Source organism: Parasteatoda tepidariorum, chromosome 2, assembly GCF_982258835.1.
Source record: "Parasteatoda tepidariorum strain Cologne lab strain chromosome 2, Ptep-v5.0, whole genome shotgun sequence".
Lineage (NCBI taxonomy): Eukaryota > Metazoa > Arthropoda > Arachnida > Araneae > Theridiidae > Parasteatoda > Parasteatoda tepidariorum.
The window spans coordinates 31,685,913-31,705,363 of record NC_141756.1 but is presented as its reverse complement, the minus strand read 5'-3'; the positions used below and the strand labels follow the sequence as shown (position 1 = coordinate 31,705,363).

Sequence of the window (19,451 nt, the reverse complement as noted above, 5' to 3'; positions counted from 1 at the left end):
AATACAGGATGTTTCCTAATGTTCACCCTTAACATATAAAACCTATAAAAGCCCTAATATAGAAACTTTGTCAAAAATTAATTCAAGATAATTGCATCTATGCGCATAAGTGGTGATATTTTTATATTTAAGCGAAGAAAAAAATTGATCCTGTACTATTGGAATCTCAAGGAGTGATGAAAATATCAAAATTACTTTAATGCAAGTTTTAAAAATTGTTAATGCTTCTTCTCTCGCTTTCTTCACTATTATTTCATTAAATTTCAATAGATTTTTCATTTTCCCCGATTTACGACAATATTAATTTATGACCCTCAACTTGAATACTTTTTAGGCATAATATTAATGTAGTTCAAAGTGACTATTTCAAGAGATGAACTTCACTTGAATGAAATAATAGTCAAGAGATATTTTAAAAACATGTAAAAGAGGGATGTGATAAAATAATGGTTATTAAACTTTTCAATGAGGAAAAGTAAAAATTTTAATTTATGTATTTTTAAATGAAACGTTTTTAAAACGCTTTCCAATTTTATTTAAATCTTCGCATTTTCCTTTCTTTAACAGTGAACAGAATATAATATTTTTTGAACCCGAAGATGATTTTTCTAACGTAAAATAAGAACGTTACTAGTTTAAAATCTTATCTCGGGGTAGTAAAAAATGTATTTTCTAAAACATTAAAAAAGGCCATGATAATCTCCAGTCTTAAACTGAAAACTCGTATTTCATGAAATTTTTTTTAAAAAAATGAGAAAGTTTGCTTTATTAAAAGAAGTTTGTTAAAAGTTTGTTTTGACATTATGTTTTAACATCTTAGCCATTCCCTAATTTACCTGTAATAACGAAACGTAGTGTAGTGTATAAAACTGTTGTACAATTAAATGTGACTTGGGTTTGATATTGTTGGCTAATATGTGGGGACCACAATGAGAAAAGCAGGAAATACAAATTACAACAAGATACAAATTATAAAAATATTACAAGAAAAGCAGGAATTTTAATACAAATTAACTCAGAATATAAAAATAAACATTTTTAAAAGCATTTTCTTTGAAAAATAAACTATTTGCTTAAAAGTTCAATTTTATAAACTACATTTCTGTTATATGCCAGGTTAAAGGCTTTTCATGCATATTCTTTTCTAAAAAAAACCGTCATGTGTTCTGACCAAAAATTCATGAACATGTTTTTTAAGCAATAACTTGCATTTTTTTAAAAATTAAAACGATAATTCGTGTGTGCTGAAGAATTTACTTATTGATGAAGAGAATATGCGTTTACAAAGTTCGTTTTTCCACTTCACGAAAAAATTTTTTACAAAATTATTAAAATTAGTAATTTCGAAAATTAGTTAACTTGGGAATTTTCTTTTTAAAAAAGAAGTTATTTTGATCATTTTTTAATTTCTTTAAAATTCTTTGCGAAATAAAAGATATCCATGTCCTTTTCAAGAATATACAAATTATATTAACTTTCTATTACTAATTTCGATTATTTCATTTTTGCTAAGAAAATTCAATAAACAATACATTTAATGAAACAATAAATTTTGTTTCATCTTACAAAAAATGCATTTTTGTTAACGATTTCCAAAAAAGCGAGCACAGTAATTTCTTATTATGCTGACAAATTATGCCTCCCATATACAAACAGTAACTGATGAATAGCTGAAAGAAAAATTAAATCATGCTTAACGTCACCAGTCTAAACTAATATGACGGAATGATTAGTTTCATTTCTTTCCTTCATAAAAACTGTCTTATTAAATCAGTTTTCTTTCTCAAGATAAAAAAAAAAAGAAAAAAAAATATCTGTTCCATTCGTATTGTTCCGGAAGACGAGACATTTTTCGCCATTTTTTTTTCTTTTATCCCATAGACGCGTTATTTAATCTGGATAAGGCAACAGAGAAACTGTCTCTGGAATTGAAAGAAGCTCGAAATTATCATTTTAAAACTTATCGAAAACTTCTTTGAAATGTTGCCAACTCTTCAGAAGGATATTAAAAATGGTATTAGGATATTCATCATTTCTCTTGTCACTTTAAGTTAGTTCAGGGTGCAAATAAGTCTTATACTTCTAAACTCGAGTAATGATGAAAAATGCATATTTTATTTCGAATTGTAAAAAACTAAGAAAGTGATTGAAATAAGTAATGTATGGCTTATTTTATCTACGCTTATTTTATCCCGATAAGACGTCACACTTAATGTGAAAACACTCTAAAGTAAATAATGAAGAAACTATTTATATTATTCAGCTAAAAAGTATATTTGACGCAAAGTGGCTAGCGTTAGTGCATTTGCATTTATAATGAATGTGTTAACTTAAATGTTAAACCCCAGTATTACATAGTGACCCATTAGATTGATGGTGACATATTATTTTTCAAGCAAGCGTGTCACACAATTGAAGAATGCTAAAATGTTACGATTATCAAAATCATCAAGTCATCAAAATCATGACTGCTCATTAAGAAAGTTAATTGATTTTTTTTCTGTTCTTCTCAGTGAAAAGAACTTTCGAAAACAAGAAGGAAACTTTAGCTAATTTTAACATTTGCTGAAAAACTTTGATACTAAAAAATGAAGTTAAAATTAAGTATTGAATCTGTTATTATATTCTTAAATTTAAAGTAGCAATAACAATAAAGTTAAGGAATAATTAAAAGGAATAAAACACTTTAAAAGCCATGTCTTATAAGCAGGCTAAAAAGAATAAAATAATAATGTTTTTGCCACTTCGAAAACAAAACACGTAGGGTAAACATAGAGTTTCAAAATACGCTGGGAGAATTTATGGTGGTGACAAAAGTTTATTGGGATGTGTCTCGTTTTTCGTATTAGCCGTGTGAAAAAAAATATAAAGTTTCTTTTTTAATATACTCGTGAAAAGTAATTTTTAAAAATAATTTTAATCTTTTTTTTATTATTTTCTTCTTCCTTAGTTTTTGGAAAATGGTCGACATTTTAATGGGTTAAACATTTTATTTGGTGCTTTAATTCTAAATATAGCGGTCACAAAACGATTGAAACTTGCATTGTCATCCAGAACTAAGCTTTAGTTGAAGTTTGAGTGCTCTGTCTAGTCGGAAAATACTTGAAATTTCAACTGCAAGACAACTCTGCTTTCCCACACAGGAAAACGAATCATAAAAAACTTGGCAAAACGGCAAAAAACAAGTTTCTAAAAATCAAATCGCCAATAGTTCTTCGTAAAACCGAGTTTACATCAACATTTAAACTTTACCAGTATGAAAATTAATTTGTCTAAGTATGCAACGGTTAATAAAATTGTCTAAAAAAATAGATGAATTTTTTTAAATTTGCTTAAAACTATCCTTTAACAATCTATATTATATAAACAGCTTATACGTATGTGGTTATAAAATCAAGGAAAGGCAAATAAAATCGAGAAAATAATTTATTTTCCTGTGTTGTCATAAGCATTGCAAAAACAAAGTTCTTCGAATTCGGGGGTTGACAAGCATACGGAGCGGATTTTCCTAATTGTTCATAAAAAGCATTGCACAGTAAATATATAGTAATGAAAAATTAAATTTCTCTTTAAGGATATTTAGATGTTTATAATTTATTGGCAATGTTCTTTAATGTGCAAAAATAAATAGATCGATAAAAATAATCTTAAAACTTTCTTTCTGAATAAATACCCCTGGTTACTTTTACCTCTGTTTATACAATCTATTAATGCCATTTAATATTTTTGAAGATAAGCAAAGAGCAATTTAGTAAGTGTTTGAAATCCATTTTTTAAAAAAGATAACAGTAATATAAATTGCGATATCCGTTAACAAAAAAGTCTCGCAAAACTTCCGGAATAAGTGGTGTACAAATATAGTCACTTCGCTTAAATCTGCGTTTTAACTTTGTAACTTACTCAACAAATTGTTTCAGGAAGAAAAAAGGAACTTATAAACTCAGTTGAAAAGGTTTTACTTTTAACAAAATCCCCATATCAGGCAGCTAGGGAAAGGAAGTCAGGAGAATGTCACAGCGCATGCGCAGCTCCTGCAGCAAACGATCTTTTCTCCGTCTGCTCTTTTGCGTCCCTTCTCCTCAAGGAAAGTCCCGAGACTCGAGCACTGACAATAAAGTTCTTCTCTTTCATCAGCTGAAAAACTCCTTATTCGTTGAATCATGCCGGCTGAATGGAACAAAACATGAATTATAAAACTATGATGACATTTTTCAATGTGTATTTCACGAAAAGAGGTTTACAGGTTGAACCCGTATACGGGAATTCCATCCTTTTATTGTCGATCATTTCCGTGAATTTCTAGAAATTGCCTTTTCATCACACAAGGTGAGCCACAAGTTTTAAAAGTTTTCTTTTTATTCAGATGCATACTGTTGATCCTAATTGGTTCACACATTTTTCTTTCTTTCTTCTGTTGTTTGTTTAATTTTATTAAATGACTATATTTTATGGAATACATCCATTTAAATATTTAATTCGGTGTTCGCTATTTTATAATATTATCTTAAGAGAACAAATTCACCTTTTTTTGGCAAAGCTTATGAGTTTTTTAATTTTGTAACTATTTAGTTTCTTCTATTTCATTTAAAAGTTTTAGAAATGCTTTTTAGAAAACATTTATTAATTAATTTATTTTTAAAGGATAAATTATTACATAATTGTGGTTGTTGAAGGTATTTTCTTTACGCAATTTTCTTCAAACAATAACAGTAGGTTTTTGTTGAAGATTCATAAGATTTCCAGGGTTTTATAATATTGCCTTTAATCAACAGATTTTTTCTACATCATATTATTTTTTGAAAAACCACTTTTCTTTAATTACTACAAAGCTTGTGGAGAATTAAAGTTCTTCGGATACAATGGTGGTGGAAAAGTGGGTTTATAAATATACCAAATTGATATAAATTTTTGTTGTTGTTTTAAATTCTTTTTCTGTTGTTTGTTATTATTTTTTCAGTTTGTTGCATGCGAATACCACTAATAATAAAAATTCATTTACATGAATACCAGAAAATTTTAGTATAAGAATATACCGTTACCTTTATATGATAAAATCATATGAATGTGATAATTTCACGCATGCATTTACATATATATGAATATATGGGCAGATCTCTAAAACCTTTAACTTTTGATAATAAAAAAAGATAATAAAAAATAACAGGCACACTATTTTTACACCTCCAGAATTGTTTGAAAAAGTATAAAATATCAGAAAATAATCGTGAACATCGAAAATTTTGATGCCCTTATAAGTATGAACAAAAAATAAAATATTTGAACTAAATTTTCTAGGTTTATAATCACAAACTGTCATTCGGTGAGGTTACAGTTACGATGTCAGGACCGTAATCAGACGCAGATCTAAAAAGTAAATGTTAAAATCAATCAAAATTTTGATCACACGTTTGTCATTGACTAATTTATTTTCTGTGTTGTGTGCATCGCATTGCGTTGCATCTGAGTAAAGTTTTCGATCTATTTTCTAGATTATCCAGATCGTAACCCTGTCAAACCGTAACCTCAGGATTAATTAATTGAATTTAACATATCAGAACTTAGTTTTTTCCCTATGTTTTGCTAATTGAAGATATTTTTTGACTGAAAATAATTAAAGTAAGCCTTTTTATAAATTTTATAACAATTTAACTTAATATTAAAATGTTTCAATTCATTTATGATACTAATAATTTTTGATGGAAAATATGAGGTAAATATGGATGAAATTATTAAGGAGAAAAAATAAGGGCATCAATATTTTCAATGTTCATGATTATTTTCTGATATTTTATACATTTTCAAACAATTCTGGAGGTGTAAAAATAGTGTGTGTATTATTTTTCATTATCTTTTTTATCATCAAAAGTTAAAGATTTTAGAGATCTGCACATATATTAACTTTGTTAGATATATATTACCCGATATTAAGATTGTAGCAATGTAACAACGTTTGATCAGCTTATGTTGAGTTCATGATGTCCTTAAAGTTTGGTGCAGTATATCCAATTTTGGCACAACGTACTTTATTTTAACGAATTAAACGAAAGCATAAATTCTCCAAAGAGATGTTCATGTGTTCACAACTTCAGTCTGATTTCGGTCTGATTAGTAAATAAAATCTCAGAATTAATAATCTGAACTGATCATCTGATCCCCTGAACTTCTCAGAACTAATCAGTTTTTAATCAGTTTCAGAACTAATTAGTTCTGATTATTAAATATAAATGGGTAAGCATAATTTGAAATTATGAATTATAATTCTATATTAGCTGCCTTTGGTGACTAGCTTTATCACCTTTCAGAGTTATATATGAACTTCAATGGTAACCAAGGGTTCGGATAGTCTGGTTGGTAGGGCACTGGGTTCATGTCCAAGAGGTCATGGGTTCGATCCCCGCCGGTCAAAGAGTCCCCATTTAGTAAATAGTGACTGATGCACGTTAAATCTGCCGATTCACAAAGTCCTCCATGCTCCCATAACAAAACATCCCTCTGGTGGTAGTGATGCAGGAGTTTCCTTGTCTTCTGGATTGGTTCAAAATTGCAAGGCTGCGGAGTTCAATGTTAGTGCGTAATCGTGAACTCGAAATTGGTTCGACTGTTCAACGACTGTTAAAAAATAAAATGGTTTTCAAGCTGAATTCAAGCACAACTGAATTTAAATATTCTAATTATTCCATCCCTTCTCCAATTTTAACACATTCATTAATTTTAAACAATGTATAAAGTTTTTTTCACTGTCTAGCTGTTGCCCGAGAGTAAGTGTTTTGATTTCAATGTTGAATATGTTGAAGAGATGTCCATGATATTGTCAAAGTTCTTTATGCATTGAATTTCAGTAATAATTTAAAATCTGTCAGGCAAAATCATACGAACTGCCGTAAGTATTAGTTAGGAACATTTTATCATAAGAGGCTGCAGAAGTATTAAAATTATTTCCATGTTTGTCATAAGATAAGACAAAAAAGAAAATTCATCCCAGTGCTGGATTACGTGCTGTACTATTTTCACACGCACCTCTTGAACCATAACTCGAGTTCCGTAAAATATATTTATGCTATTGCTAGAAAAAAGCAAGCACTGTCATTCATAATTAATATGTCAGTATGTGGTATTTAAAATTTAAATTTCTACAGCTATATTTGTAAGGATAAAAAATAAATCAAAATAAATATTTCGTAATTAAGTTTTTATTTTTATAATAATTTAAAATTATTTTAAAAAAATAATTTACCTACACTTCAAGTATTTATTAAAATTACTTTTAATAAATACTTTAACACTTCTTAAAGTCTTACCTAGTCCAACGAAACAAAATAAATTCAAATGAATGCTTAACGTATGACTAGTTTTTTAACATTACTTCAGTTATTACTTAAAACAACCTATCAAAATTAATAACAATTATAATGTTACAAATACATGGTGAAATACACGAGTTTATGATGCCTTATAAGAGATGTAAATAGATGTAGATAACATGAAATTATAATAGTCTAAATCTGTTTCGCGCTGTTCGCTGTACATTCCTATTGCTCAAAAAAATCATTAGATGGGTATCCTTAATTAGTAAAAGCTAGATAAAAATCTTTAGATGTCTTGAGTTTAAAGTAATCTACCATATTCACCTGTAATTTTTTTATTTGTCTATTATTTAAGGGAATTTTGTTGTAGATATAGTTAATATTTATTTGTTGAAGCTATCTTCAACCATTTTTAACTATTATATTGGTTATAATTAAGCTTATTTGTGATTTCAAACATTTTCGTCCCTTTCTTATTAAAAAAGAAAGTATCAAATTTGAAAACACGACAGGTGTAAATCAACAAAGACGAGGAAAGGAAAAAAAATCAGATAATATTATTGAAATTAGTAACCGATAGACATAGTTACCATATTAAGTTGAAATGGGAGTTTAGCGAAAGGATTACGTTTTATTGCAACTAAACCGAAAACCCTATCTTTATTAACACAATTAACATATTTTTAGGATCTTCCAATTGAATAGTACTTAAAATTACAGTCTGTTAATTGCAAGGACAACAAATATGATTACGAAGCAATCAGGGGGAGGGGGAGCGAATCAAATGGGGGACGCATCCCTCAACATATTATTGGGAAAATCAGTTATCAATACTATACTCCTAATATTATTGTGGATAACGGATCTGCCTGTTGATAAATTACAAATTAAGATATCTTTTGAAAAATCAAAAAATAAAAATACAATGCATAAATGAATTGTTGTAAAAATTTGAAATGCAGGTAACTAAGTAAACAATAACTTAATTAACGTTGTTATGCAATGCAAAATTATTTTAAAAAGCACGCCATTCGTTTCAAGTCGAACGGATGGTTTGAAAATAAAAAGCAATCAAATCTTTTCGTATATTGATTTTTTTTTAATATTTTCTTTTTATTATTAAAAAATTGTCGTGTTTTGTGATATTCATGCATAAATATTTTATGTTGTTGTGTCTGCTTCTTATTGAAAATATTCTATTCAAAAATTGTATACAGAATTTATTGAATTATTTACTTTATATTTTTTTAAAATCTAACTTAAGGGAACCGAGACTTTTTAACCTAAAATATTAACAAAAAATTTCTAATAAGTAACTTTTTGGAAAGTAAAATAAGATGAAATATAGGAACTACAATAAAAAAAAACGCAATACAAATGAAATAATACTTATTTTTCTGAAGAAAATAACTATATTTTTGTTTAATTAGCAAATGAAAACTTAAATTACAGAAATATTTTTATAAGATTTTTTAAAGAAATTAATTATAATTTTTTTTGATTTTATCTTTTATTTTCAGTTTGATACATATTACCTAAAAAATATTCCTAAAATATTTAAAACTAAAAAAATGTTTAAAATTGCCTAAAAAATTATTTCAGACATGCTTAAAATCAAAAGAAGTATTATCAGGAGAACATTTTGTTTTGTAGAATAATTTATTTTTTTAAAAAAGTTTTTTTTTAATTCTTTAAATATCTAAGTTTTTTCGCAGTAAAGTCAATTTTTTATCAGTCTTTTTTTTATGATACAGCAGATTTCGAAAAATATTTTATGTACACTATGTAAAGAATACTATTTTTATTAAATGAAAGAAAAAAATTATTCTCATTAAAATAAATTTATTGATCAGATGAACGTTAAAAAGTTTTCACCGGCAAATAGATATGAGGTTAAAGTTCAAGTACCGTGTGGTTGAACATTGTAAGCTTCCGTGGTTGATGCTGGATTTTTTACGATACTTGATACATTAGTCTCCTTGTGTCTCCCGCTTGATTCAAAATTACGGTGACAAGGAGATGATAAGTTACTGTCCGCTCAATCGCAGGTGTCCATCTGATTTGAATTGGTTTCAGATAAGACTTATTCCAAGCAGTAAAGAAAAGCATGGGTTCAAAGTCCATCTACGTTAAAATAACCCAGGAAAATTTTCTTGCCTTTTCTTAAAAATATCCATTTCTTTTTAATCTACCATATTATCCACAGTTTTTCAAGCAGTGTGAAAATAAGACTACATTCTAAAACAGTTCTTCTCTAGATTACGGTCAGCGACCGGCAAAAAGTGTTCTAGTCATTGAATGTAAAAATAATTTTAATTGGAATGTAGAAATAATTGAATTCTACCACCCGTAAATTAACATTATGCTCGTAAAAGTTATCTTCAGTTCGGGCCTTTACGTTGTTTGAGAATCAGGCGAATCAAGGCGAATCATGAAACAAGGCGAAATAGCGTAGTGCTGCTATATATCGAGGAATCAGAGAGTTGCGGGTTCAAAAACATAAAGACTGTACGAGAGAGATGTTTTTACAACATCCGGTCCGTTGTTGTTGTAGTTGTCATTTATGTCGCACTAGAGCTGCACAATGGGCTATTGGTGACGGTCTGGGAAATATCCCTGAGGATGATCCGAAGACATGCCATCACAATTTTGATCCTCTTCAGAGGGATGGCACCCCCGCTTCAGTAGGCCGACGACCTGCACGCGAAGTAGAGCACTTTACAGTAGAACAGTTTAACGAGGACCAATACCGCACACCCTCCGTCCCTACGCAGACTGATCCAAGTGATCACCCACCCGAACACTGACAGCAGCCAGTAATGCTTGACTTCGGTGATCTGCTGGGAACCGTGTCTTAACGATCAGTCCACTGCGGGACACATCCGGTCCGAATCCGGGACTTTTGTGCCTGTAGCTGCAATCCTCATGTAAAAGCGTGTATGTACACTTCAGAATTGATTTAGAAAGATCAATGGAACTAAGTTTGCTGAAATTCGTTGAAATTACGGGTACTGTTTTTTTTCTCAATGAATGGAGATGTCCATATAAATTAACGACCGACTTTACGAATGTTAAGAAAATTTCTTAGGGTGCATAAAGTTCTGATCTAAAATTTTCCTCATCTATTATTTATCATACATCTTCTGATAAGTAATTTATTAAATCCTTTAAAGAGTTTAGAGTTCGCCAAATAACTTTGTATAGTTAAAAAAATTTATATTCTTGAAATGGTACCGTTTTCAATAAGCGAGTAATTTTTCATTTCGATACAAAACTGTACACATCTTCAGACAGAGAAGCAAACTATTTATTACATGGGTTTTTTTCCCGACTCTGAAAAAGAAGTAAGAATAGTTATTATTATTTTTATCATTCAAAGGGTTAAAACAATTGATTTGATCGATGGCAAAATAACTATCATCAATAGATTTACAATATACCTCATTATTTTTATAAACGAAACTGCAGACAGGTTTTTGAAATGCCCCATTGTCTCACTATGGAATATTTTTAACAACCTGGAATGAAAATCGTAAATTGAACAAATGAAACACTAAAAGAGAATAAATAAGCACGCAAAATTGTCACGCAGTATCATGTGGAGCAGTTTCAAATGGTGAGTTTTTAGTCATAAATATCTAAAAAATACAGCCTCATTAAATGGACGTCACGTTGCTTTTTCTAATCATTTTTATTGGCCGTTATAAAGAATTATATTCGAGTACACCTGCATAAAACACTTAAATTGGGGAACTTCTCTACATATAGATCTTTTTATATAAGTAAAACCTCCTTTTGTATAACAATTAAGAATGAATTTAAATAAATGTGAACGTCATGAAAGAACAGCTTATAATTAGAAATGAAACGGTTTTATTTCAACATATGACTTGCAAAAGATAAATGGCTACTACTGTCACTAACATGATATGATTTTATACTTATCAATAGTGAAGAGTCATTAATAAATATTCAAATCAATATTGATATCGTGGAACTGTATTTTTATTTTAAAGTGTCATTTGCTTGGGTAATTATAGTTCGCTTAATCAAACAATTTAAAAAATGTAAAAGTTTATTTAAAAATTCTTTTACTGTATCAGCCATTGTAGGACAGAGAGGTTATGGAGGTTAAGGCTACACAATTTCGTGAAGAACGGAATGAATACGGCTATGGGGTCAGCATTGCGAACAGGTAGCCTTTACTTATCGAACATACTGGCACCTATTCTTATGTTATAATCAAATATTCATTTGTGGTATACAATAGCACAAGCACCTAACTTGATAACTATGAAAGTAATTGAAGTTTTAAAAATAACAAACCAAGCACGCAGTCTTTCCCTTCTAAATAAGATAAATTTAGTGTAATTGTCTTATAAACAACAAGTCAAATATTAAATAAAGAAGATACTAAATTTTCGTAGCAATTATTGAAATTTAACAGTTGGGGAAATTAAATTTTAAAAAATTTATTTATATTGATGGTATTACTTAAAAAGTGTAAAAGCATCATTTTAAGTAGAAAAGGGTGCAATCGCACTGAAATTGTAAGAAGAATATTTATTTAAAAATGCTTCTAGATAAATAAAATCTTTAAAAATATTCTCTGGCTAGGTGGTTTCAAGCCGACAGTTCAGTGAACTACTGAACCATAGCGGTTCAAAAATTTAATATATAATTAATATACTAAAACTTCTTATCTGTTTTGAATGCTCTTTTTTGTTCCTACGGATATTAAATTTTAAAAATTATTTAAGAACTCTAGTTTGACAGGTAAAAAGTGTATTACTGCTTCTCACATACGATATTTTGTAAAAACGACTGAGCTCCGCTCAACTAAATACGAATAATAATTTACTTTGCAGTACGTGAAAGAGGAAAATTTTTTAAATGAACGGATTTTATTACTAATTATTTCGCAAGATTCCGTTGAACACCAAAGAAATATGCATTTCTCCCAAGACACAATACCACGTAGACCGCAATTATCAAATCACCCTCTAATCTAATTGCCCTTTAATTTAACCTTTATGTATAACCTACTAATGCAGCCTCTTTTTTAAAAAAATAAAAGCAGATTACAAAGCCACGTTATTTTTTAAAAACAAACAAATAATTAATATAATACATACATAATGATAATTAATAAAATGATAATCAATATAATAATAATTAATATAATAATAATTAATATAATAATAATTAATATATTAATAATTAATATAATAATAATTAATATAATAATAATTAATATAATAATAATTAATATAATAATAATTAATATTATAATAATTAATATAATAATAATCAATATAATAATAATACATACAATACATTTCATTGAATAAGGTTGACACGAAATTTAAAGAAAAATTAAATTCCAGAACTTCGTCAAAATTTAGAAGAAAAAAAAACCTACAACAGCACATTTTCAGATATGAGGCTACAAGTCAGCAAAAAATCCCAATTCTGCTGATAATAGTTTTTGATAAACCAGATTTTTCATGGTGTAGAAAGATGTATTTTCACCTTTGACTCAACTAGAGTGTAATATTTTCATGTCTGAATGCTTTTAAAATCTTTTTTTAAAAATGAGCAAAATTTCATACCTTTTTCGATCAAATATTTTTAAAAAAGATTTCTTACTCCAAGCACATACTCCAAGCACCAAAGATTTTCTTACTCCAAGCACGGCGAAATTTTTCTGAAACGGCAGTGGTGGTGAAGACAGCATTTTTTCCCCACATGCTGGTTTTTTGTTCTTTTCTTCTTCTTTTTTTTGTTCGCGAAGAATTCTTGTCTTCTTATGTAGTTAATTTAACATTAATAAATGATTTATAGAAAACAAAAACAAATATTTATTGATAATATAAATGTGCTGTAATTTACTACATTCACGTATATTTCGCATGAATGATCTACGAAAATTTCTTTACATTACCAACTAAAACAAACACAACCATTGTTGCCATTCAACCCACTTGAACCTTTTACCAAACTTTGATATCAAAGTCGATATTTTACAGCAAGGTAATTAAAAAAGATTAAAGTTTATCTAATTCATGGAATTTCACTTACAAATCTGTAATCTTTATCGCAATTTCGAAAATAAAGATAAAAATAATAATATTAGATAAAATTTAGCGAAATAATCTTAAAGTTCACACAAATTCTTAAAAAAGATAAGAATCGAGAACTGATCTTGATAAAAAAAAAAGTTTTCTCGGTCGTCAATGCGAGTATAGCGTGCTCGAATTCATTATGAAGATCTTGAAAAACAGGAAATCTCCATAAACCTTTCCTTGTAGAATTGTAGTTTTTATTTTGGTCGTATCGGAATCATTTTCGGGTGAGTACCCATTCATTCTTAAGCCCATGATTAAGAAAAGTTCTTTATGTGGGTAATAATCTTATTGAGTACACCATTAAGCATAAATATAGCAATCGTTTTGTATGACTGTGCTCTTTAAAAGGAAATTTTTTGCAGTTATGGGTAGTAAGGAATGATTAAACCCTATTAATGAAATCGTTAAAGCTGTTAGAGAAACAAACTATAAAACACCGAAATAGCTTAAAAATGAGATATCGACATGCCTTATTAAGTCGATTGTTAACACATTTGGGCTCGGAATCCTTTTAAAAAAAACGATCTTTTTTCTGTAAGAAAATTAGCAGGAAATGTCTTGCGTTATTAAAACTTTAAGTTCTGGCAACAAATAAGTTTAAATTTTGACCCCTTTTAGATCAATTTTGACAATTTATGATGTTGCCGACAGCACTTTGTAGAGGTCAGGGAATTGGTCTTGCATCAGACAGGTTCTGGGTTCGAATCCAGAACAAGACATGGATGTTCTTTCATTCTCTATACTATCCGTCCTTACTGGTCCCGCAGTGGACTGATCTTTAAGACACGGTTCCCAGCAGATCACCGAAGTCAAGCATCACTGGCTGCTGTCAGTGTTCGGGTGGGTGACCACTTTGATCAGTCTGCGTGGGGACCGAGGGTGTGCGGTATTGGTCCTCGTTAAACTGTTCTACCGTAAAGTGCTCGACTTCGCTTGCAGGTCGTTGGGCTACCGAAGTGGGGGTGCCATCCCCTCTGCAGAGGATCAAAATTGTGATGGCATGTCTTCGGATCTTCCTTAGGGATGTTTCCCAGACCGTCGCCAATAGCCCATTGTGCAGCTCTAGTGCGACGTAAATGAACTACAACTACAACAACCGTCCTTACTGGGGGAGCAACGTATGCCCACCTAATATGGTGCCCCTGAGAGAGTGGTTAACAGATATGCCCTAATATGGCTGAATTGACGAAATGTCAACCCAGGTGGGCATTGGAAAAAAATTATGTTAAATGAGCCCATGTAACAACAAAAAAAGTTTTTAATAGTGTCTAGGTATTTACTATTAAAAATAAGAATATAAAGTTTAGATTATATGGTTACTTGATAATGTTCTTAAGAAAAGGACATCATATAAATTAGTTATATTACTCAGTGAAAGATTTCTTGAAAAAGTAATTGAGTATAATCTCCTATTAGCGAACAAAACCATGTCATTATTTTAACAAAAATTAAATTAAGTATTTTAAACTTATTTATCTATCCATAAAATATTTTTTTAAGTATTTAAGTTCATTCTTTTGTTTTTTATGAAATGTTTCTGAAAAAGAATTTACTTTTTTATCTATGAAATGTATGATTGCTGATAGTTTTTTTCCATAAATTATTTGCTTAATAAAATCTGATGTCTTGAAATTCAATTAAAAAAGTTATAGTGTAAATTAATTCAAATGGTAATGTATATTGCTTAACTAGTGAATATTTAGTGCATATAACATAAATATCAGAATAATTTGGAAATAGCAACTGTTAACATTCCTATCTTTTAAAAAGTGTTGTATAGTTGGATCTGAAATCAAACCAAAGTTGATTTTTAAAACAGAAGTGGTACGTAGCAGAAAGAAATATTCACATGATATGAAAAAATAAGTACGACCACTTTTTTCATATGTATACCACTTTTTGTGACCAGGTATTAATTTGTTAAGTAAAACCTGGGCTTCTTCCTAGCAGAATATTTAAGTAATTTTTTTTTTGTTATTTGTTCAAAATATAAAATTATTGGCTTCTTAAATAGTTAATTTAACAATAATAAATCATTTGTAGAAAACAAAACCAAATATTTTTTGATAATATAAGCTTACGCGTAACTACTCGCACATTTCGTATCGATGTTTTACAATCCCTTTTTATATTACAAACCAAAACAAGCACAACTGTTGTTGCCATTCCTATCTTACAAATGACTGCACCTACATTATAAACGTCGACTTTTCATTAGAGATATTTTCCCGATTTTAATTATTGCAAATTAGTTTGGGGGGAATTCAAATAAATACTAAAGGCATTTGTTTAACACAAGGAAGCAGAAGGTTTGGTCGAAGAGGTATATTTTAAAGCAAAAATAGTTCAGCATTTACAAATATATATACTACATTTCAATATTTCTACCTCTGTGCAAAGCTTAAGTAAAAGCGCAACAAGAAGATTTTAACAATGAATACAAAACAAATAACATGTAACAAAAGCAGTGATTAATATATCAATCAACTGGAGCGTGAGTGCCTTTGACATCATTTAAAGAAAAGAGCATAAACTATATCGACTGACGACAGAATGAAATGAGAAAAATTATAACTTTCAATCAAAGCTGTTCTTTTCTTCTTAATTCCTTTCTTTCCTGATAGGAAATCTATAAGATGTTCCCAAGAAAGATTGAGTTTATCGATAATGCGTTTAAAACATCGATAATCTAAGCTAATGTATTTTATTGAAAGCTGGAATATGTTGGAAGGTTAAGTAGCTTAATAAAAGTAGTTAATTCATGATGTTTAGTTCATTAGTGTCAAGATTCTTTGTTTTTTTTTTATAAGTATGGCTCTAAAATGCATCATAAGGATGAGAAATATTTTTTTTCAACGCAGTTTTTTAAAAAATATATCTACCCTATTTTCTTTGTGTCGAACTAACACAAGTCTTCCATTAGGCATTCCTGCTTTTGGTTAGACAGCATGATCTGTCAAACATGCTTTATTCACTCTTTTTTTCGTGAAACTTTTCCACGTTAGTATTGCTCCTCCTTTTTCTTTTTTCGTCAGGTACCCATGTGCTTACAAATTTGGTAGGGTTGGTCTTTGTTCACTCCGAGGCATTCTTCTTTTATGATTCCATTTCATGATTCCTCCTTATGATTCGGGACCATTTTTCTCTTGTGATTTCTTCAAGAGTAGAAAGATATTAGCTTTTGTTAAAAAGTTTTGAATGCTTAAGTATTATTTGAATCTAATTTCGGTCAATAGCTGAGTGTATTACTTATTCCTTTGAAATATCTGCTTTTTTTATTTTCCAGTTTTACGCAAAAGCAATTATTTGCAAAGTTTCGAAGTCCCAATATTGTTAGTGATTTGAATGCCTTGAAAGTGAGGCAAAATAATCAATTCATGGTTCATTGCGTCAGAAGAAACTTTACTATGGTTGGCGAAAATTTAAAAATATTCAGAATTTTAAAATGCAAATCAAAATATATAATTTTAAATACATATAATTTTATACAATATAATTTTATGTAATGTAATTTTATTTATAATAATTTTATATGTATAATTTTATATATAAACAGATAAAAAAAATTTTATAATTTAAAAAAAAATGGAAACCTACAAGAAACTAATATTTCTAGGTTATCACTCTTTGATTCAAAAATTGTGTTATCATTAAATGTATGTGAGAATCCAGTAGATTATGAAAAAACTTATACCTCTAAGAACTTTCATATTAACATGCAATTAAAAATGAAAGCTTAAGCTGAGAAATCTACATTATAATTTCATTAAATTTTAAAAATTAACAAAACAAACTCCAATGTTTTAAAAGCAAATAATTTTGCAAGAAAAAAAAGAATTTATTACAGTTTCAAAGTACCAAGAAAATTAAAACCTAATTTCAGCTCTTGTTACTGGATTGATTTAATAGCACGTTTTTAATACCAGTCAGAAAAAAACGTGATCACAAGCTTTTATTCTCAAGTTTTAAGTATAAAAAGAAAAATGCAGGCATTACACGTGATCGCTTTAAACTCAGTTATGAAATTTAAACGTATTGAATTATTCATAGTCTGGAAGTCGTATAGAAAACTTTTGTATATATTAAGATAATTTTGTTCAACTCTTCTTGACTCGGCTGAAAACGCAAATTTATATTTAACTAAACAAACAAAAATAATTAATCCGTTTATTATTTTTAATACCAGTCAAAAATGAATATAAATAAGAGTTCTATTATGAGAAGCACTGATTAAACTAGGAACAACTTTTACTTTTCATGCATGAAATATTAATAACTTTTAAGCATTTAGTCCAACTGATTTGGGAATTTTATATATTCAATTCTGAGAAATAAAATACATTAGAAGAAATGTCTAATTTGCTTTTAAAAGTATTTAAGCTTTTCTATTTTGAATATAAAGCATTTTGAACTAAAAACTGTAAAAAAATTTATTATTACTTAAAATTTTTGTTTATATATTCGCATAACTACCAGTGTAATGTCTCAAATTTAGCTAGTAATAATGGCTTAGTATAGCAATAAAAGTTTATTCCTTTCTTTAAAATAGTATACAAGTAATTGGTGGTTACGAAAATTAAAACTAATGAAGTAATGATAAGTGATAAATTTTTTTCAATATTTTTCTTGAAATTAGCATTCAAATCAGATTTAGCTTAGAATCAGTTTTTTGATTGAAGGCTTGTGTAAGTCGTGGTAGTTTTCGGCAATATTTATAATTATATATATATTTTTCAGCCAGTTCATGTATCATGAATTTCAATATTACTAGGAGGCTTCGCCCCCTGCTCGCTGGCGCACGCCAAACCCCGGAACTGCTTTCGCAGTTCATTTCGGATTGCTTCGCAATCCGATGCTCGCTTTGCTCGCTCATTCGATACGATCTTAACGTCTAGCTTTTGTATACTTTTTTGAACACTGAAGTTCCGAAAACTTTTCACTGTAGAAAATTCTAAACCTGTGCATTTCAATATTAATTTGAAATTGCAAACGGTTCACATATTTTTCTTAATCACACTATTCTAAATTTCAGTTGTTGAGAAAAGTAAAAGTAAGAAGTTTTGTTTTAAAGTCTTTCCCACCAGAGGGCTAAAATCATGTGTTGTAAAACAATACGAAATAGTACTGAACGCCGGATGTAAAGCATCGGCTTCGATGAAGATAATTTTGTGAGAATTTTTTTGATAATTCGGCGAGAATTTTCCCGATTAGACATATAATGCTCACTACGTGCTCTTGCCCGCCGAATCCAATCAATTAAAAATGAAAACTGTTGCCAGCGCGAGAAAGGAAATATCATCGGTTTTATTGATACATACGTACGTATTAGCGTTTTCTATAATATAGATACTACAGTGAAACCTCTCTGGAGGGAATACTCTGTGTCTTCCACAGAAAATGGTCGTTAAAGGAGGTTTGGTCGTTCTTAGGGGTTACCTTTATTGATTTCAAAATATTATAGAATTTACATAATTCTATGAAATTCCTCTCAAACGATTTTAATTTTAGTTAGTGTCATTTTCTTGGTTTGTAAATGCCACTCGTGTTGGCGTCATGAAAACTGGAGAGATTAATCAAACGTAGTGTCAATAAAAATGATCCCTGTTGATATAATTATAAAAAAATTTTTACCAATTATGAATGATCGAACTATTTGAAATAAATAATCGATTTTGTTTTTATTTAAGTCTGCATTTAATTTTCCACCAGCAAAATTAGTTAGCTTTAAAAGACGGGAAGAGGTTTGTTTTTTTGAGAGTTAGTTTTTTCAAAAAGAACTTTTTTTAAATCTAATTTAGCTTTCAACTCTGCAAATAAAAATCGTTGAATAGCATCGTCTTTAGTGCACTCTAACTGCAATATGAGGTTGTAGATCTCTTTCAGAAATTGTCAAAAAAAAAGCTCTCTAAATAAGAGCTTCTCGCAAACATCTTTAATACATTTTAGTCTACTTATTCGTTTTGTTAATACTTTTTGTTTTGATATCTTTTCATGTCTCTTCATTTGGCCTTTTTTGCAT

At 29.1% G+C, this 19,451-nt stretch overlaps 1 protein-coding gene across 2 annotated transcripts in view; it reads left to right on the top strand.

Moving 5' to 3' along the window:
- Positions 1 to 4,031: 4,031 nt before the first annotated feature.
- LOC107436256 (popeye domain-containing protein 1) overlaps positions 4,032 to 19,451 on the top strand; it is a 79,058-nt gene continuing 63,638 nt past the window's right edge. Inside the window, exon 1 of one of the 2 annotated variants that reach the window (XM_043043888.3) lies at positions 4,032 to 4,326. The gene's annotated coding sequence lies outside the window, so the exon portion shown is untranslated. Of the gene's footprint in view, positions 4,327 to 13,540; positions 13,657 to 19,451 lie in introns of those variants that run through there. The other variant, XM_016047895.4, reaches the window with a different exon arrangement.